Source organism: Eublepharis macularius, chromosome 5, assembly GCF_028583425.1.
Source record: "Eublepharis macularius isolate TG4126 chromosome 5, MPM_Emac_v1.0, whole genome shotgun sequence".
NCBI classification, from domain to species: domain Eukaryota; kingdom Metazoa; phylum Chordata; class Lepidosauria; order Squamata; family Eublepharidae; genus Eublepharis; species Eublepharis macularius.
The window spans coordinates 48,642,425-48,656,538 of NC_072794.1; positions in this window are offsets into that span (position 1 = coordinate 48,642,425).

Below are 14,114 nucleotides of genomic sequence, written 5' to 3' on the forward strand. Positions count from 1 at the left end.
TGCCCTCCAAAATCACTTGCAGATGCAACCACACAAAGGGAGCTTCAGTGAAATCGGCATTCATGTGCATTGAGCAAGAACAGCCTGCACGTCAATTGAGGGCTAGACATACAATCCTACACTTGAGCATCCCTAGGTACTTAGTAACTTGTAGAGAGACTCACAGAAAGGGAGAATAAACATTGCCTCTGCACATTGGCACCCTGTTCATGAGCTGGCAATCTTATGGAGGTAGGGGGCAAGGACAGCATGTTCATGCTTCCTCCCTCTCTCTGTGCACCTAGTCATTGCATTGTGGGGTCATGTGGGCAGGGCTTAGAATTAATTAAATTAGAGAAAGGTAGATGTCAGTTGAACATCAGGAGAAACATCCTAATGGTAGCAACAGGTGACATCAATGACATCACTACATCACTTCCTCATACAACCTGAATGTGGCAATGGGTAGTTCTAGGAATCATCATACCTCTGTGGTAAAACTCTATGTCACTTCCAGATAGTACCCAGAAGTGATGTGCCAGCAACTAGACTTGTGCCTTTCCCTCTTCTTTTATGTTTCTCCCACCACCAATAGGAGTGGCAGTTATTAAGAATTAGTTGTATTTTGGCAGCAGAGTTACTTAGTCAGAAGTATTTACCCCAACGTGCATTAATTAATCTTCAGACAAATTTTAGAAAGATAGAACTTACAGTTTTATTGAGGTAAATTCCATCCATAGCAATATCTTGGAGAAGAGAGAAAGAGCCCTAATCTAAAGAGTCCCTTTCTCTATCAGTAAACCACGGCCTGAGTCTGGCAGCGAGGCTAAGGTGCTGGTCTGTGGATGAGGCCTTCATGGCAGGAGCTCAGAGAATCACCTCCTCCTCCTTGGAGGAGGCAAGAAGAAGAGGGAAATCTCCCAACAGGAACAGAGACAGAGGAGGCATTCCTACCTTAAACAAAGAGAAACAAAAGAGTTACACATACACACAGAGAGACATGCAGCGCCCTCCCCCAATGTTCAAGGCATGCTGAGTTGCCTATTCCATCAGCAGTGAGCAACTAAGCAAATTCCCAGGAGTTTGCCCACCATAAGTGGGCACATGGTAAGCCTAGCCTGAACCAATTACCTAAGGGGGTGAGGTGTGATCTTCCTTGCTGGAGGTCTTGTGTAAAAAGTTCCTAACACTCAGAAATGACACCGAATATGCTTTTGGTCTGAGACTTGGGCTCTGGGCAACATTGAAGAACACAGAAAATAGCTTTTTAAAAACCAGTATCTCCAGAGGCAGCAGCAGCTATTTTGAGAGCTAAGACAGGAGTCCCCTCTGCTGCATATGATCAGTAAATAAAATTATGATCAGACAGTGAGGATTAAACAACAAGGCTGGTGATGGATCACAAAGAAATATTGTATGAGCAACTGAAGTTTGAGGGTGGGCCCAGATCGGCCATAATAAAATGAGGCCATATATCTTTAGAGCAGGCAGCCATTTATGATCCAGTTGAACTTTCTTAAAGGAAGTTTTTAAATTTCCCGTTGCTTTACATAGAGAAATGATATTAATAACCACTCCTCTTATTTGCTATGTGGCTTTTAAAAACAGAGATAATCACATCTTGAGGTATTTGTACAATATCTCTTTCCCTCAGGAAAGCATTTACAAAACTGAGATTCCAACAGATGCCAGCTGTTTACATTGAGGATAGTTATTGACACGTACCTACTGGGGATAGATTGTGTATCAGTCAAAGTAGCTGTCTTGAAGATTTAGTTTATTATTTATTGTTTTCCCACCTTATGATTCCCCAAGAGTAAAACTGCTGTCCTATTATGTTTATCAATGTATTGGATGGTCTCCTCACAATATAATTGTCTATTTGCTAACAGATGGGTACATATCCTATCTATTTGCAATTGCAGCAAAGAAAATCCATGGCAGTTGTTTAAGGAAGTACCAGTGGTCTTTATAAGATAAAGTGCTTTGATATTATTTTGCAGATTAGGGATTATATTTCTTGATGCTTATATCTAAAGTTAAATGTGAAAATATGGATTCATGAAAGAGTTTTATGAATGGCTTTTATTGTGCTTGCAATGGCAGCAATAAAATTGTCTGTGAGAAAGAAAGAGAGGCTCGTTCTTCCCGATACTAGTTTTCTTCAAGCCAAACTTCAGAGTTGCCAACTGCCTGGAGAAAAAACATTGTGTCTCTTCCAGAGACATTTTATAAGATGTTACTTACCTGGTGATCTTATTTATATGCCATGAAAAGCATCACCTATTAAGAAAAAAAACTTAATAGCAAGATAATTGTATTTTATACTATTGTATTCTATTAATTGGAATCTGCCCTGAGCTTGCTGGTGCGGAAAGGGCGGAATACAAATCGAATAAAACAAATAAATAAATTTTGGAAAGAAAGACAGGAAGTTTATTAAAATCAGCATGCTGCAGCAGGAGTTCTCAGTGAGGAGAAGTGCCATGTCAAACGTGGACACAGCTTTTATAGTTAATGCCAAACATCCTTTTTTGTCATGTGCAATGGATATAAGGAACAGTTTTACTTAGGCCTCTGAAGAGGCATACTGAAACCTGTTCCCACACTGATACAATACCAACTTTTACTGTAGTAGCAGGACAACCAGCTAAATCTGCTAAGAAAAACAGTTTTGCAGGCCTTGATAGGTAAAGGTAGTCCCCTGTGCAAGCACCGAGTGATTACTGACCCATGGGGGGACGTCGCATCACGACGTTTTCTTGGCAGACTTTTGTTATGGGGTGGTTTGCCATTGCCTTCCCCAGTCATCTACACCTTACCCCCAGGAAACTGGGTACTCATTTTACCGACCTCAGAAGGATGGAAGGCTGAGTCAACCTTGAGCCAGCTATTTGAACCTGGGCTGCAGTACTGCAGCTTACCACTCTGTGCCACGGGGTTCTTACTGCAGGCCTTGATACTCTGGTACATAACAGTCTCACTTACGCCAGGAACCTTTTCACTATTTCCACATATTAAACTTCAGTTCAGGGAACATGACTTTTTTCTCCAGGCCTCTTGTCAACCCTAGATGGAGGAGATCCATTATCAGAACTTCCTCTCTTTTTTACACTTTAAATAGGTGCTGAAGAATTGGACTGGAACAGCAAGGAACACATGAACATGTAAAACTATCCGGTGAACTCCACTTTACCTGAGTGAATGGCTTGTTTATTTCTTTATTTTGTTTCATTCCTGGTGAGACAATATTTAAATTTCATGTCATTTATAAGGGCAAGGACACTGGGTGACATCAAACAGTATAGCTAATGGTCTAGGTCTCACACATTATTATCCCAGTGGAAATGCTGTGAGGACTTATCTACAAACAGCTTTTAAGTAGCTTTTTCTAATACAGTATTATTAGGGATGGGTATCCCTCCCACTCCTAACTAGACATGGGCACAAACAGAAAAAAAATTGAACATGGTGTTCGTTGTTCATTGCCATCCACGAACAACAAACATTGACAAACATGATCCTGTTCACAAACATGTTTGTTGTTTGTTGCTCATGGGGACCAGCAGGCTCTCCTCGAGCCATCAAGATCCCTACTGCACCACTCCCAAAATCCCTACCTGAGCAGGCAGCAGGAAAGGTACCAATAATAAATAATAGCTTGGCCCCAGAGCCTGGCAGCAGCCCTGGAACCTGAAGGGGTAGATCCCTATCCCACCACACACAAAGAAAATTCAAGCTCCAATGCACTCACCCTGTCTCTCTAACAGCGGCTGTCTCTCCCTTAAAGCCAGAGCTGGGAGCCCCCCCCCCCTTCCTCTTGTAACAAATTTGGAGCTCCAGTCCACTTGGACGGAAGACCTGCCTATCAAGCTAAATTGGGCTTAGATTGGGTTTCCAGGGTAACAGCAGGAGTTCAAACAGAGTTCAGACAATCCCTGCCTAAGTTGCCAAGGAAATTGATTGCAGGTGCCAGGCTGTCTGGCTTGATTAACAGCAAGGAATGAGGCTTGCAAGGACCACCTGTTCATTTAGAATGGGGCCTCACAAACAGCTTGTTTGCAAACAGCAGATTGGGCTGTTCGTGGGTTTTTTTTAGTTCGTATTGCTGTTCATGCCCATCTCTACTCCCAACCTGAACCCGATGAAGACATTCTCTTGAGACTCAAATTTTCTCAAGACTCAAAGATCTAGATAAAACTAAGTACAGTTAAGTTTCGTTTTTTAAATGAGAGACATTTACAGAGCAATCCTAAAGATGCTTTCCTGGGTATAAGCCTCACTGAGTGGACTTGGGTAGAATTCTGACTATACCTGCTTACGAATTGTTCTCTGAAGTATGCACTTAACTATCCCATTAATATCATTTGGGAAATAGTGCTTACCTTTGATTGTATCATGTCCTTATCTTAGAACCTTCATAAAAGTGCCATTTTATAATTGTGAAGAGTGGGACAGTGTACCATTTAACAAACAAACATTGCAATTTACTGTTAGAAATATTCTCCATTTCCTTTCTAATAATAGTAGATCAAAATAGCTTCAAAGAATAATTGATATTTCCTCAATTCAACAATTAAAATAGTCCATAAAAGTTTAAGCAACAAAAGGTTTGGGTAATTAATCTACACATTATTAAATAGTTTAAACTATTGAATTGTGTCAGGTGTTCACAACCCATTCACAACTGTCTATTTAGCCAAGATAAACACTGTAAGACATTTTTTTACAAAGCAGTTCTCATCTTTTTTGCATATCCATTCCATTAAAGATTACACTAATGCACTTTTTTAAAAACTGTTAAAAATGAATGTAATCTAGAAAACTCTTGTTATCCTCCTTTCTAAATCTCTTGATTTAACAGCAACAAATTAACTCAAAAGTTTCGAGCTTTCAGCAAACAGTAGTTCATTTATTTGAATATGGTGATTTCTTCAGTGCTTGGATTCCATCCAAGATGGTTGGGGGTTTTTCAGTGATGATGAAATTTAAAACCTCCAAATCATGGGATAGTTTCAATAATTTAGATGTTCATTTAGTACTTTCACAGAAAGTGGAGGTGGGGATTTATTAAGAATATAACAGTTGCTTTTAAAAAGAGGTTAGAAGCATTCATACCCTTGTTTTTTTTAAAAAAAATAGCAAACTCTCATTTCCTTCCATTTGCATCTTTGCTATGAATTCACAGATGCTGACAATAATTATAGGCAACTTTTATGCCTCCTCCAGCCCTAATATGATAATGCAAAATATCTTGTGCATTTGCAGGCAATGTTTATTCATCCCTTCTTAGTTTGCATAGCTGAATGAAATGTTAGATGCTCAAATAATGAGCATAGCTGCAAACCTCAGGATAAATGTCTTCCCTAAAGGAAAAGCAAGAGAAAGGGAGTACAATCTTTAAGAAACTATTACAATGATACCTGTATGTCTCACATGTACTACAGGTAAATTGCTTGTAAATCTACTTGTGTAACACCTGATTATATAGCCAGCAAGCACAGAGATGAGGTATTATGCTGCTCCAGACACTTGAAATGCTATGTCCCTGCACAGGATTTGAGATTGGGCTGTGGTGCTGTTTTGGGAGAGGCTGTCCTCATAGGTGAGGTAGGTGGGCACTTGAAACAAGGGTTTTCAGCCGTGGCAGGGACTGCTATGGAGCCCTCTCCCACTGAAAGTTCCTTTGCCCCTTTCTCTTTTGACCTTACAACTGGTGTAACCTAAAACTTGTCTTTTCTGGGAGGCCTTTGAAAAAGACTTAACATTTGTGATTTCATTCCTGATTGCTGTAATCTTGTAGGCTGCTGCTTGGACATTCTTAGATGACTGTCATGATGTTTTAATCTATCTTTGATGCCTTCAAATGATATCTTCTAGAGAATGCGCAAAAAATAATGTTCAAAAGGGCATATTTTAAAAGGGACTAGAACTGTAGTAGAATGAACAGCCTAGGAGGGCATTTTTATAATGGAATAGGATTGTAGTCCACTGCAATGATTATTGTAGGTATTACCTGCTTTTACTGCATTGTCTTTACCTTGCAAGATTACCAAGCCCCTGGTGGGGGGGGGGGGATCCTCTGCCACCAGCAGGCATTTTCCACTGCCACTCAACTGGCCGGCAGGGGGGAAACGTCAGGGAATGGGGGGGCGGAGAAATCAGCAGCATACCATCACATTGACATCACTTCCCATGCACCCAGAAGTGACATTAGCACATTGACGCCAAGGACGCCCTGACATTTGGGAAAACCCTATGGTTTAAATGCCAGATAGTCCCCAGCAACATGCTGACATCACTCCTGGGTGGATAGGAACTGAGTTCCCCTGGCCCAGTGAGTTCTCTCACTGGTTTCTGGGGGGATCTGACAACCCTATTAACTTGTAATCCACTTTCTGTATTGTTTATAGTGGATTGTGCCTTAGGTAGTTCGTTGTTTGCATTGCTCTTTAAATGTAATCCTAGTCTTATTGCATTGTTTTTTTATGCTGCCTGACTGCGTTATTTATATCCTGTAATCTACCTTGAATCTCAATGAGAAAGACAAACTATAAATAAATAATAATGATAATGATATTTTACATCCTACTGCTTTTGAGTTTCAATTGTGTTTTAACTCTATGCTGCTTCTAGCATTAATCTGTTTAAACTGGCTGTAGCGTGATTGTAGGTTTTTTTAATGTGCTTGTGTCTGTCTGTGTCTGTATATATTGGAATAGAATGACAAAATATAAATTATGTAAATAATAAATAAATACCTTTGAATCCATCATGTCTGTTTAGAACATAGTTTTAGAATCAAGGCATAGCAGTGCTTATAATGTGTAAGAACTATATTAGCAGTGCAATCCTGTGCAGGGTTACTCTAGTCTAAAGTAAATACACTGAATCAGTAGGCTTAGACTAGAGTAATTTGGTATAGGATTGTACTGTAACTATATGCCCAGTGCTCTAGATGCTGTGAGAAAACAGTACATGAAGGAAGTTACCTGAACCCCAAGTATAATTTGCCTATCCATAGAAAATATCTAATCTCTAAGGTCTGTTTCCACACTATTTTTTGCTTACTTTCTTGGAAGCCTCAAGATACATGAGGCTCTTCTCCTTTTAACAGTGTTTTGCAATGTAATTCTAAATAGCGTTACTCCAGTCTAAGTCCATTGAGATTCATGCATAGGATTGTATTATTGGAGGAGTATCTCCCTAATATTTAGCACCAATTCATTCAAGTAAATTCCTACAATCATGCTGTGCTTGGGCAAGCAGTGAAGTAGTCTTGTGATCACTTTCAGTGTCCACATTTTTCAGTGTCCACATTTTCAAAAAATCCCACAACTGCAAAGATTTCTGAGAGATATTCAGTGGTAGTATAGAAAGGCCACTGAGACCTCCCTGGGGCATTGCCACATACATTAAACCTCCCTTTGCAGGTTCTGGGCTACACAGACAGTCCAGGGTGGTCACAGGTCTTCCCAACGACTTTGCCACACTGGGCAACCAGTTCCCTATATTCACCCCTCCTCACCCAGCTAATGCCCAGGCTATTGGAGCAGGGAACTCAATAGTCCTTTCCTTTTTACACCACCACCATGTAGTTCCTTATATATATATTGGTTGTGTGACCAGAATAGCTTTTGGATGTGTGTGTGTTGTTTCCCTAGGTGTATTGGACCTCCACTCAACAGGTTTTGAACACAGAAAGAAAAGTCTTTATTTACAACTTGAACATTACTGGAGTGAATTCAACAGTGAGATATACTGTGCTTAATAAATGAACTGTTGGTCCCAGACCATTCCTACTGTGAATAGTTACAAAGCAATATTTCACAGAAATGAGCCCTCTAACACAGGCTGCTGCTTCACAAACTTAAAATCTCTCTCTTCAGATTCAGAGCTCTCTCTATAGCTTTCTCTGTGTGTCTCTCTGAGTAACAAACTTTAATGGCTCTCAACTGCCAGTCTCTCCTAACATTTCATCAGCTCCCATTGGCTGTTCATTGGGTGAGGCAGAACTGGACCTGTCTGTCACACCCACCTACTCAGAAAAGTCAGCATGAACCCTCCAGTCTCAACAAAATACCAAAAGGATAGAAGCTATCTCACACAGATATTCAGACATGGACATTTACTACAATATGTAAGGTAATGTTTCTTATGATGCAAGAGAATGGTTCCCTTCTCCCTGTTAGAAAGAATGTTGCTCCTCCTTTCAGTTGTCATAAGAATGTAGAAGAAAAATGGTCTGGCCATAGGATACTTCCATCATTTTTGTCCAAGTGAGTCTATCAGTGAGGAAAGAGCAGCCTGACCCATTTGTTATACAAATCCTGTCAAACTGATCTTCTTCTCTACCTTGTCCCTCCACTTCTCCTCCCTTGATTGTGTTGTTTTTTCCAGATTGTATGAGGTCCTGAGCTGTCTCTCTTTATTGATACAAGCCAGTTTAGAAGCTGTGTGTCAAAAAAGCAGATTATAAGTGTTACAGACCAATGATATAACTCCCCCTCCCCAAATGTTCAGGGGCAAAAGAGCCCTTGAACTATCTTGTTCTAATAGCAATATTGATGATGTTGTATGAGGCATATTACATATATTTTCATTACCAATCACCAGCCTGGGACAGCCCTTCTCCTTTCGTTTTGTTTGGTTGACTTTTTGGTGTCGTCTCAACTTCCTTTTGACTTCCACAAGTCACCATCTATCAACCATCGCCAGTGCGCACTACACCTATTACCAGTACCCTCATCAAATCTTCTGAACAGGCCCTAACCTGATGACATTTTGACAATTTCATTGTTCAGAACCAATCTACATGAAAATTCTTTGAAGTAGTGTGATCAGTTGGCTTGCCAGCTCTGGACTGGAAATTCCTGGAGATTTGGGAGTAGACCCTGAGGAGGGTTTGGGGAGAGGAGAAACCTCAGCTAGTTATGCCATAAAGTCCACCTTCCAAGGCAGCCATTTTCTTCAGAGGAACTGATCTCTGTACTCCGGAAATCTGTTGTAATTCCACAAGAACTTCAGGTCCCACCTGGAGGATGGCAAAATTATTGCTCAACCTTATAAATTGCAAATGAGAATGATTTTCCATCTTATGTTGTTGTTGGCTATAATGTTTGCAATTCCAAAAACCATTTTAAGTACATTATTGTCCAGTGAAGTGGCAATCGTTGAAGGAAGTCAGAAAAGGGCAAGAATACCATGCAGTTCAATATAGCCTCTCTGAATTGATACATTATATTCCAAGAAGCAATTTAAGTCTCTACTGCAAATACCTTAAACTCTCATATTAGGGTAGCTTAAAGTAAATCCATGCTATTATCTACCAATCACAAGAAATTCCTAAATACACAGAAGACAGATAAATGTAGTTTATCATAGATACATGAAGAATGGCTATCTTCCCTCTCAATACAATATGACTTTTCAACTTTTTAGTTAGCACACTCTTTGCAAACTTATTAATAGCTCTGTGGATCTGAAGGTGGAACCACACAAAACACACAGGTGCGTGTCAGATCCTGCAATGATCCCTGGGAAATGTAGTCTTTAAAAAAAATAGCTGCTCAATATGATTCTCAACTGGGGAGAATTGCAACTGGAGGTACTTTCACACACACACACACACACACATTCTTTCTCTCTTTCAAAAATCCTCTGGGAGCTTGGGATGGGGATGGGGGAGTGGGGAAAGATATAACAAGAGGCAGGAAAAAAGCCAAGGTGTTTTGCAAGTGAGAGAGAAACCCTGTCCCTCCCATTCTTCTTCTCCCAGCACAAACGAGTGAATTGCTGGCTTCTCGTCACAGTTGTTGCCCAATCCTTCTATTGTCCAGTGCTTTTTCTTGGAGATGTTTGTAGACCATGTCAGAATATGACTTTTGAACTTTTGGTTACTCTTTAGACAAGACTGTCAATTACAGGCAATCGCAGCACAGATTCCCCCCTGCCCACCCACCCCTTGAGCTCCTGAAGGAAAACCGAAGTGACTGGATTTTTGGAAGCAAGAATCTCTCCAGTCAAGTGGCTGTTCTTTGTAAGAAAACCCACTCAACTCACTTTTCCTCCAGGAGCTTGGAGAGGTGGGAGGGTAAGTCCACCATTCCCAGGGAAGCTTGCGCAACCCAACCCATGATCTACACGTGTAATTTGTCTCACATGTTTCCACTCTGAGATTTTTGCACAATAGTTCAATTCATTCACATACATAAGCAGTGCTCTGTGTAGGATGGGGCAAGATTCCATCCTACTTCTTTGAGCCAGTCTCTAAAGCCTTCTTTTTTAATGTTAAAAACTGTCCTAGATGGAAAAGGATCATATCAATATTTTTGAAAAATCAGTAAGAAAATGGTTCATGCCTCTGCCTATTTGCAAACATGGTCTGCTGAGTAGAGGTGGGCATGGTCCGGAAATCGGACCAAAATTTTGCACGATCCAGCCTGGTTTGTGGTTTGTGAACACACAGTTCATGGAACTCACCTTTTTCACAAATTATGGTCTATTTGGGCTGGTCCGTTGGTCCGTGAGTCCAGACATTCTGGTGCCTATCTGTCAATTCTCTAGGCAATGGAGAGGACATCTGCAGACCTTTTGCAGACCTTAAAAACTTAATAGGCAGCTTTGCCTGCCGAGCAGAGAGCTCCCATTCTGCTCTATGAAGCAAGGAGCAAGATTGAATTCCCTAGGCAACAGAGGGGTGGAGGTTCTGCAGCCAATCTTAGCCCTCAAAACCTTGATAGGCATCTCTGCCTGCCTGTCTGTTTAAGGGACATGGGATGGTGTGATATATAGCTTAAGTAAGAGTTACTATCTCTTGAAAATGGTCCAGCATCTCTTGAAAATGATCACATGGCCAGCGGCCCCACCCCCTGATCTCCAGGCAGAGGGGAGTTTAGATTGCCCTCCGCACTGCTTCAGCACACGCAGAGGGCAATCTAAACTCCCCTCTGCCTGGAGATCAGGGGGTGGGGCCACCGGCCATGTGACCATTTTTGCTGAGGGTGATATAAACTTTTTAAAACTCCCCCCTTGTTCCAGCTGACCCATTGTGTGGTCCTGGGAGCATGCACGCACTTTGCACATGCGCATGTGGTATCAGGGACACCACCTCCCACCAGGAGTTGTCCCCTATGCTGGCAACCCACTGAGTTCCACCACCTCTTTTCCCAGAAAAAAAGCCCTGATTATATCTAAACTGACCTTCAGTGAAAATCAGTCTTTACTGTCTGAATGGTAGAGTTTGGGCCTAATGGATCAACTCCCTGAGGATTTTGCTTTCTTACACAAAACGAAGTCTTATACATGTGTTTTTTCTTTCCCATTGGTATGTCTGATCTCAGAATGAACTCTTCCAGACTATATATCTTTAGAGGTGACTGAAACTCTTTGATTATCGATTGAAGAAACTCGATCTGCTTATGTTTGGGAGGTCTTCCTTTGGCTCCTTAGTGTTTCTAGGCTTGCAGAAGGTTGAATGGGAAAGCAGCAGAATTAATGATTAAACTGATGCAGATATTTGAAAACTATAAAATAGTTTTCTCCAGACTCTTATTTTTTGTTCATATTAACTCAAGGCAAGCATTCAAAAATGAAAATGCTGAATCATTGTTGACAGCCATAAACATTCCCTTACTTCTCAGCAGTCCTTTTTGATCCCAGGAAATTTTTCCTAAGATCATGGGACCTAAGGCCACAGATGCTGTAGCAGGAAGGGAGAAGAAATTACCCTTTCTCCCTCTTCTGTGAATACAGCTCTACTGACCCGATGATTCCCCCTTACCGAGGTTACCTCCCAACTCATATTGCTCCATGAGTGTTCCATGACTCTGGGAATAAACCTTCCCAGTGTCATGAAAGGACTGCTGGGGGAGGGGAATGCAGGACAGATCTGAGAGTCTTTCATCTGCAGATCATGAGATTCAACCTACAGTCTTAGACTAGACAAGATCCAATGTGGCATTCAAAGCCTTTTGAAAATATAACAGACAAACAGAACAGTAAATTTGGCCCTTTTAAGCCCAAACATTTGGCCAAGTACAACAGTAATGTAAGTACATCAGTGATATTTTTCATTAGTTTTATATATCTTTCTAGAGAAGCAACTGAGGAATGCTGTGAATCTACCTGCTGCACATTATTACGATTACCAATGGTGAAAGCAATGGACCCTTACAGGAGTTAACAGTGGAATAAGTAGTAACACAGTAGAAGTTGTGTGTTTGGTGCTATTTCCCTCAATTAGTGCCACTTACTCCTTGTGAGCAGGGCCTTCAATTCCCCTCCTGTATAATCTTCTGTCAGAGGGAGTCCAGTTGCTGACCCCTGGACATACCATCTTTCCAGCACGGTGCCATCCCTTTTGCAGCTGGCATAAGAGGGCTGATGTGACCCCAAGCATGGTTTCCATTCCTGAGACCTTGCCCTGGGAGCCTCCCTACCCAGGAGGTATCCTTTAAGGATTGGGGAGGTCACAAAGGGAGAATGAGCAGCATTTGGAAAGGCGTAGATTCAAATGAAGATGGATGGATAGAAAGCCTGAGGAAGTATCAGAGTCAGGAGATGTAAAAAAAGGAAACAGAGAATGAGAAGGAGCAGACATCTAGGAGACTTCTGTAAGCTTCAGGTTTGTCAGGGCTCTTGGCCTGGGAGGTCCCTACAAGGGTTGCCAACCTCTAGGTGGGGCTTAGAGATTTCCCAGAATTACAGCTTATCTCCAGATGACAGGTTGGGCTCCATGGCATTAAGTCCCTGCTGAGGTTCCTCCCCTCCTCAAATCCCACCCTATCCATTCTCAACCTCCAAATTTCCAGAAATTTTCCAACCTACTAGCAGGGCCGGATCCAGGGTTGCCGGTGCCCGGGGCAACCCGTGCGCACTCCCGGTGCGGCATGATTACATCATTTTGGTGACGTCATAATGCAGGGCGGCGGAAGCAGCGTGCGGGGCTGGGAAGCCGCCCGCGCCATTCTTCTCCCTGCAGGCGAATGGCACGGGCGGCCTCGCAGCCCCCTGCGCTGCCTTTCACTTGCCCCGCAGGACAGGGGGCAGCCGGCTTGCAGCGCACCCCTTGTCCTGCAGGGCAGGCAAAGGGCAGCATGGGGGGGGGCTGCGAGGCCACCCATGCCATGCACCTGCCCCGCAGGACAGGGGTGGCCAGCTGCCCCCTCTCCTGCGGGGCAGGTGAATGACGTGGGCGGCCATGCTGCCCTTTGCCTGCCCTGCAGGACAGGGGGTGCGTGGCAAGCCAGCCGCCCCCTGTCCCACGGGGCAGGCGAAAGGCAGTGTGGGGGAGCTGCGAGACTGCCCACACACTCCGGCAGCTGGCAGCTGCTCCCGGCACCCCCTCCCTGGCGGCGCTGGGGGCAGACTACCCCCCTGCCCCCCTCGATCCGGCCCTGCCTACTAGTACCCCTAGTACCCTAGTTCACTGGAAAAAAAATCTGCTTCAGTTTCAGAGTTTTCCAAGGAAATATGTACTGTTATGGATGGGGCATTGCCAGCTTGGATCTAATCATTATCATGTGTTTCGGCCCTGTTCTTTGCAATGAGGGCTTCCAGGCTCTTTGGGGCAGCTGTTTTTGCACTTAACAGCACCAAAATTTTACCGAACACAGTCCTCCCTCTAAACTATCGCTCCACTGAGTTTTTTTTCTCTGTTTTCTGTTTTTTTCTCACTACACACAACAATGGACACTGAAGAAGGCGAATGCCGGTGAGTGTCACGCACTATGGCAGGAGACTGGCTGGCAAAGAGGTAGCAGAGTGGTGTTGCTTCGTGTTAATTTTTTTTCTTTTTCTATAGTACCAATAAATTATTACCTTTACATCCTGCTGTTGCCTGTTGGTGCCATGTTTCATTGTGCTTTATGGTTTTGTTCCTATGATGACTGATGAGGGGGTGTTCAATGTTTCAGAAGCTGTTTTAACAAAACGAAATCACAATTTCTGGGTGTATTTCCTAACCCTAACCCTATCCTTAGACCTTCCAGCTAATAGTCCTAGCTTCTACTTGTCCTGACGACAGTACTGAGGACCATGCTGTGTCTGTATAAGAGCAAAATAAAAGAAAGTAAAATGGCTATTCATTGACTACCTGGTTTCTGGGATGGGAAATTAAAGATACAATGCACACT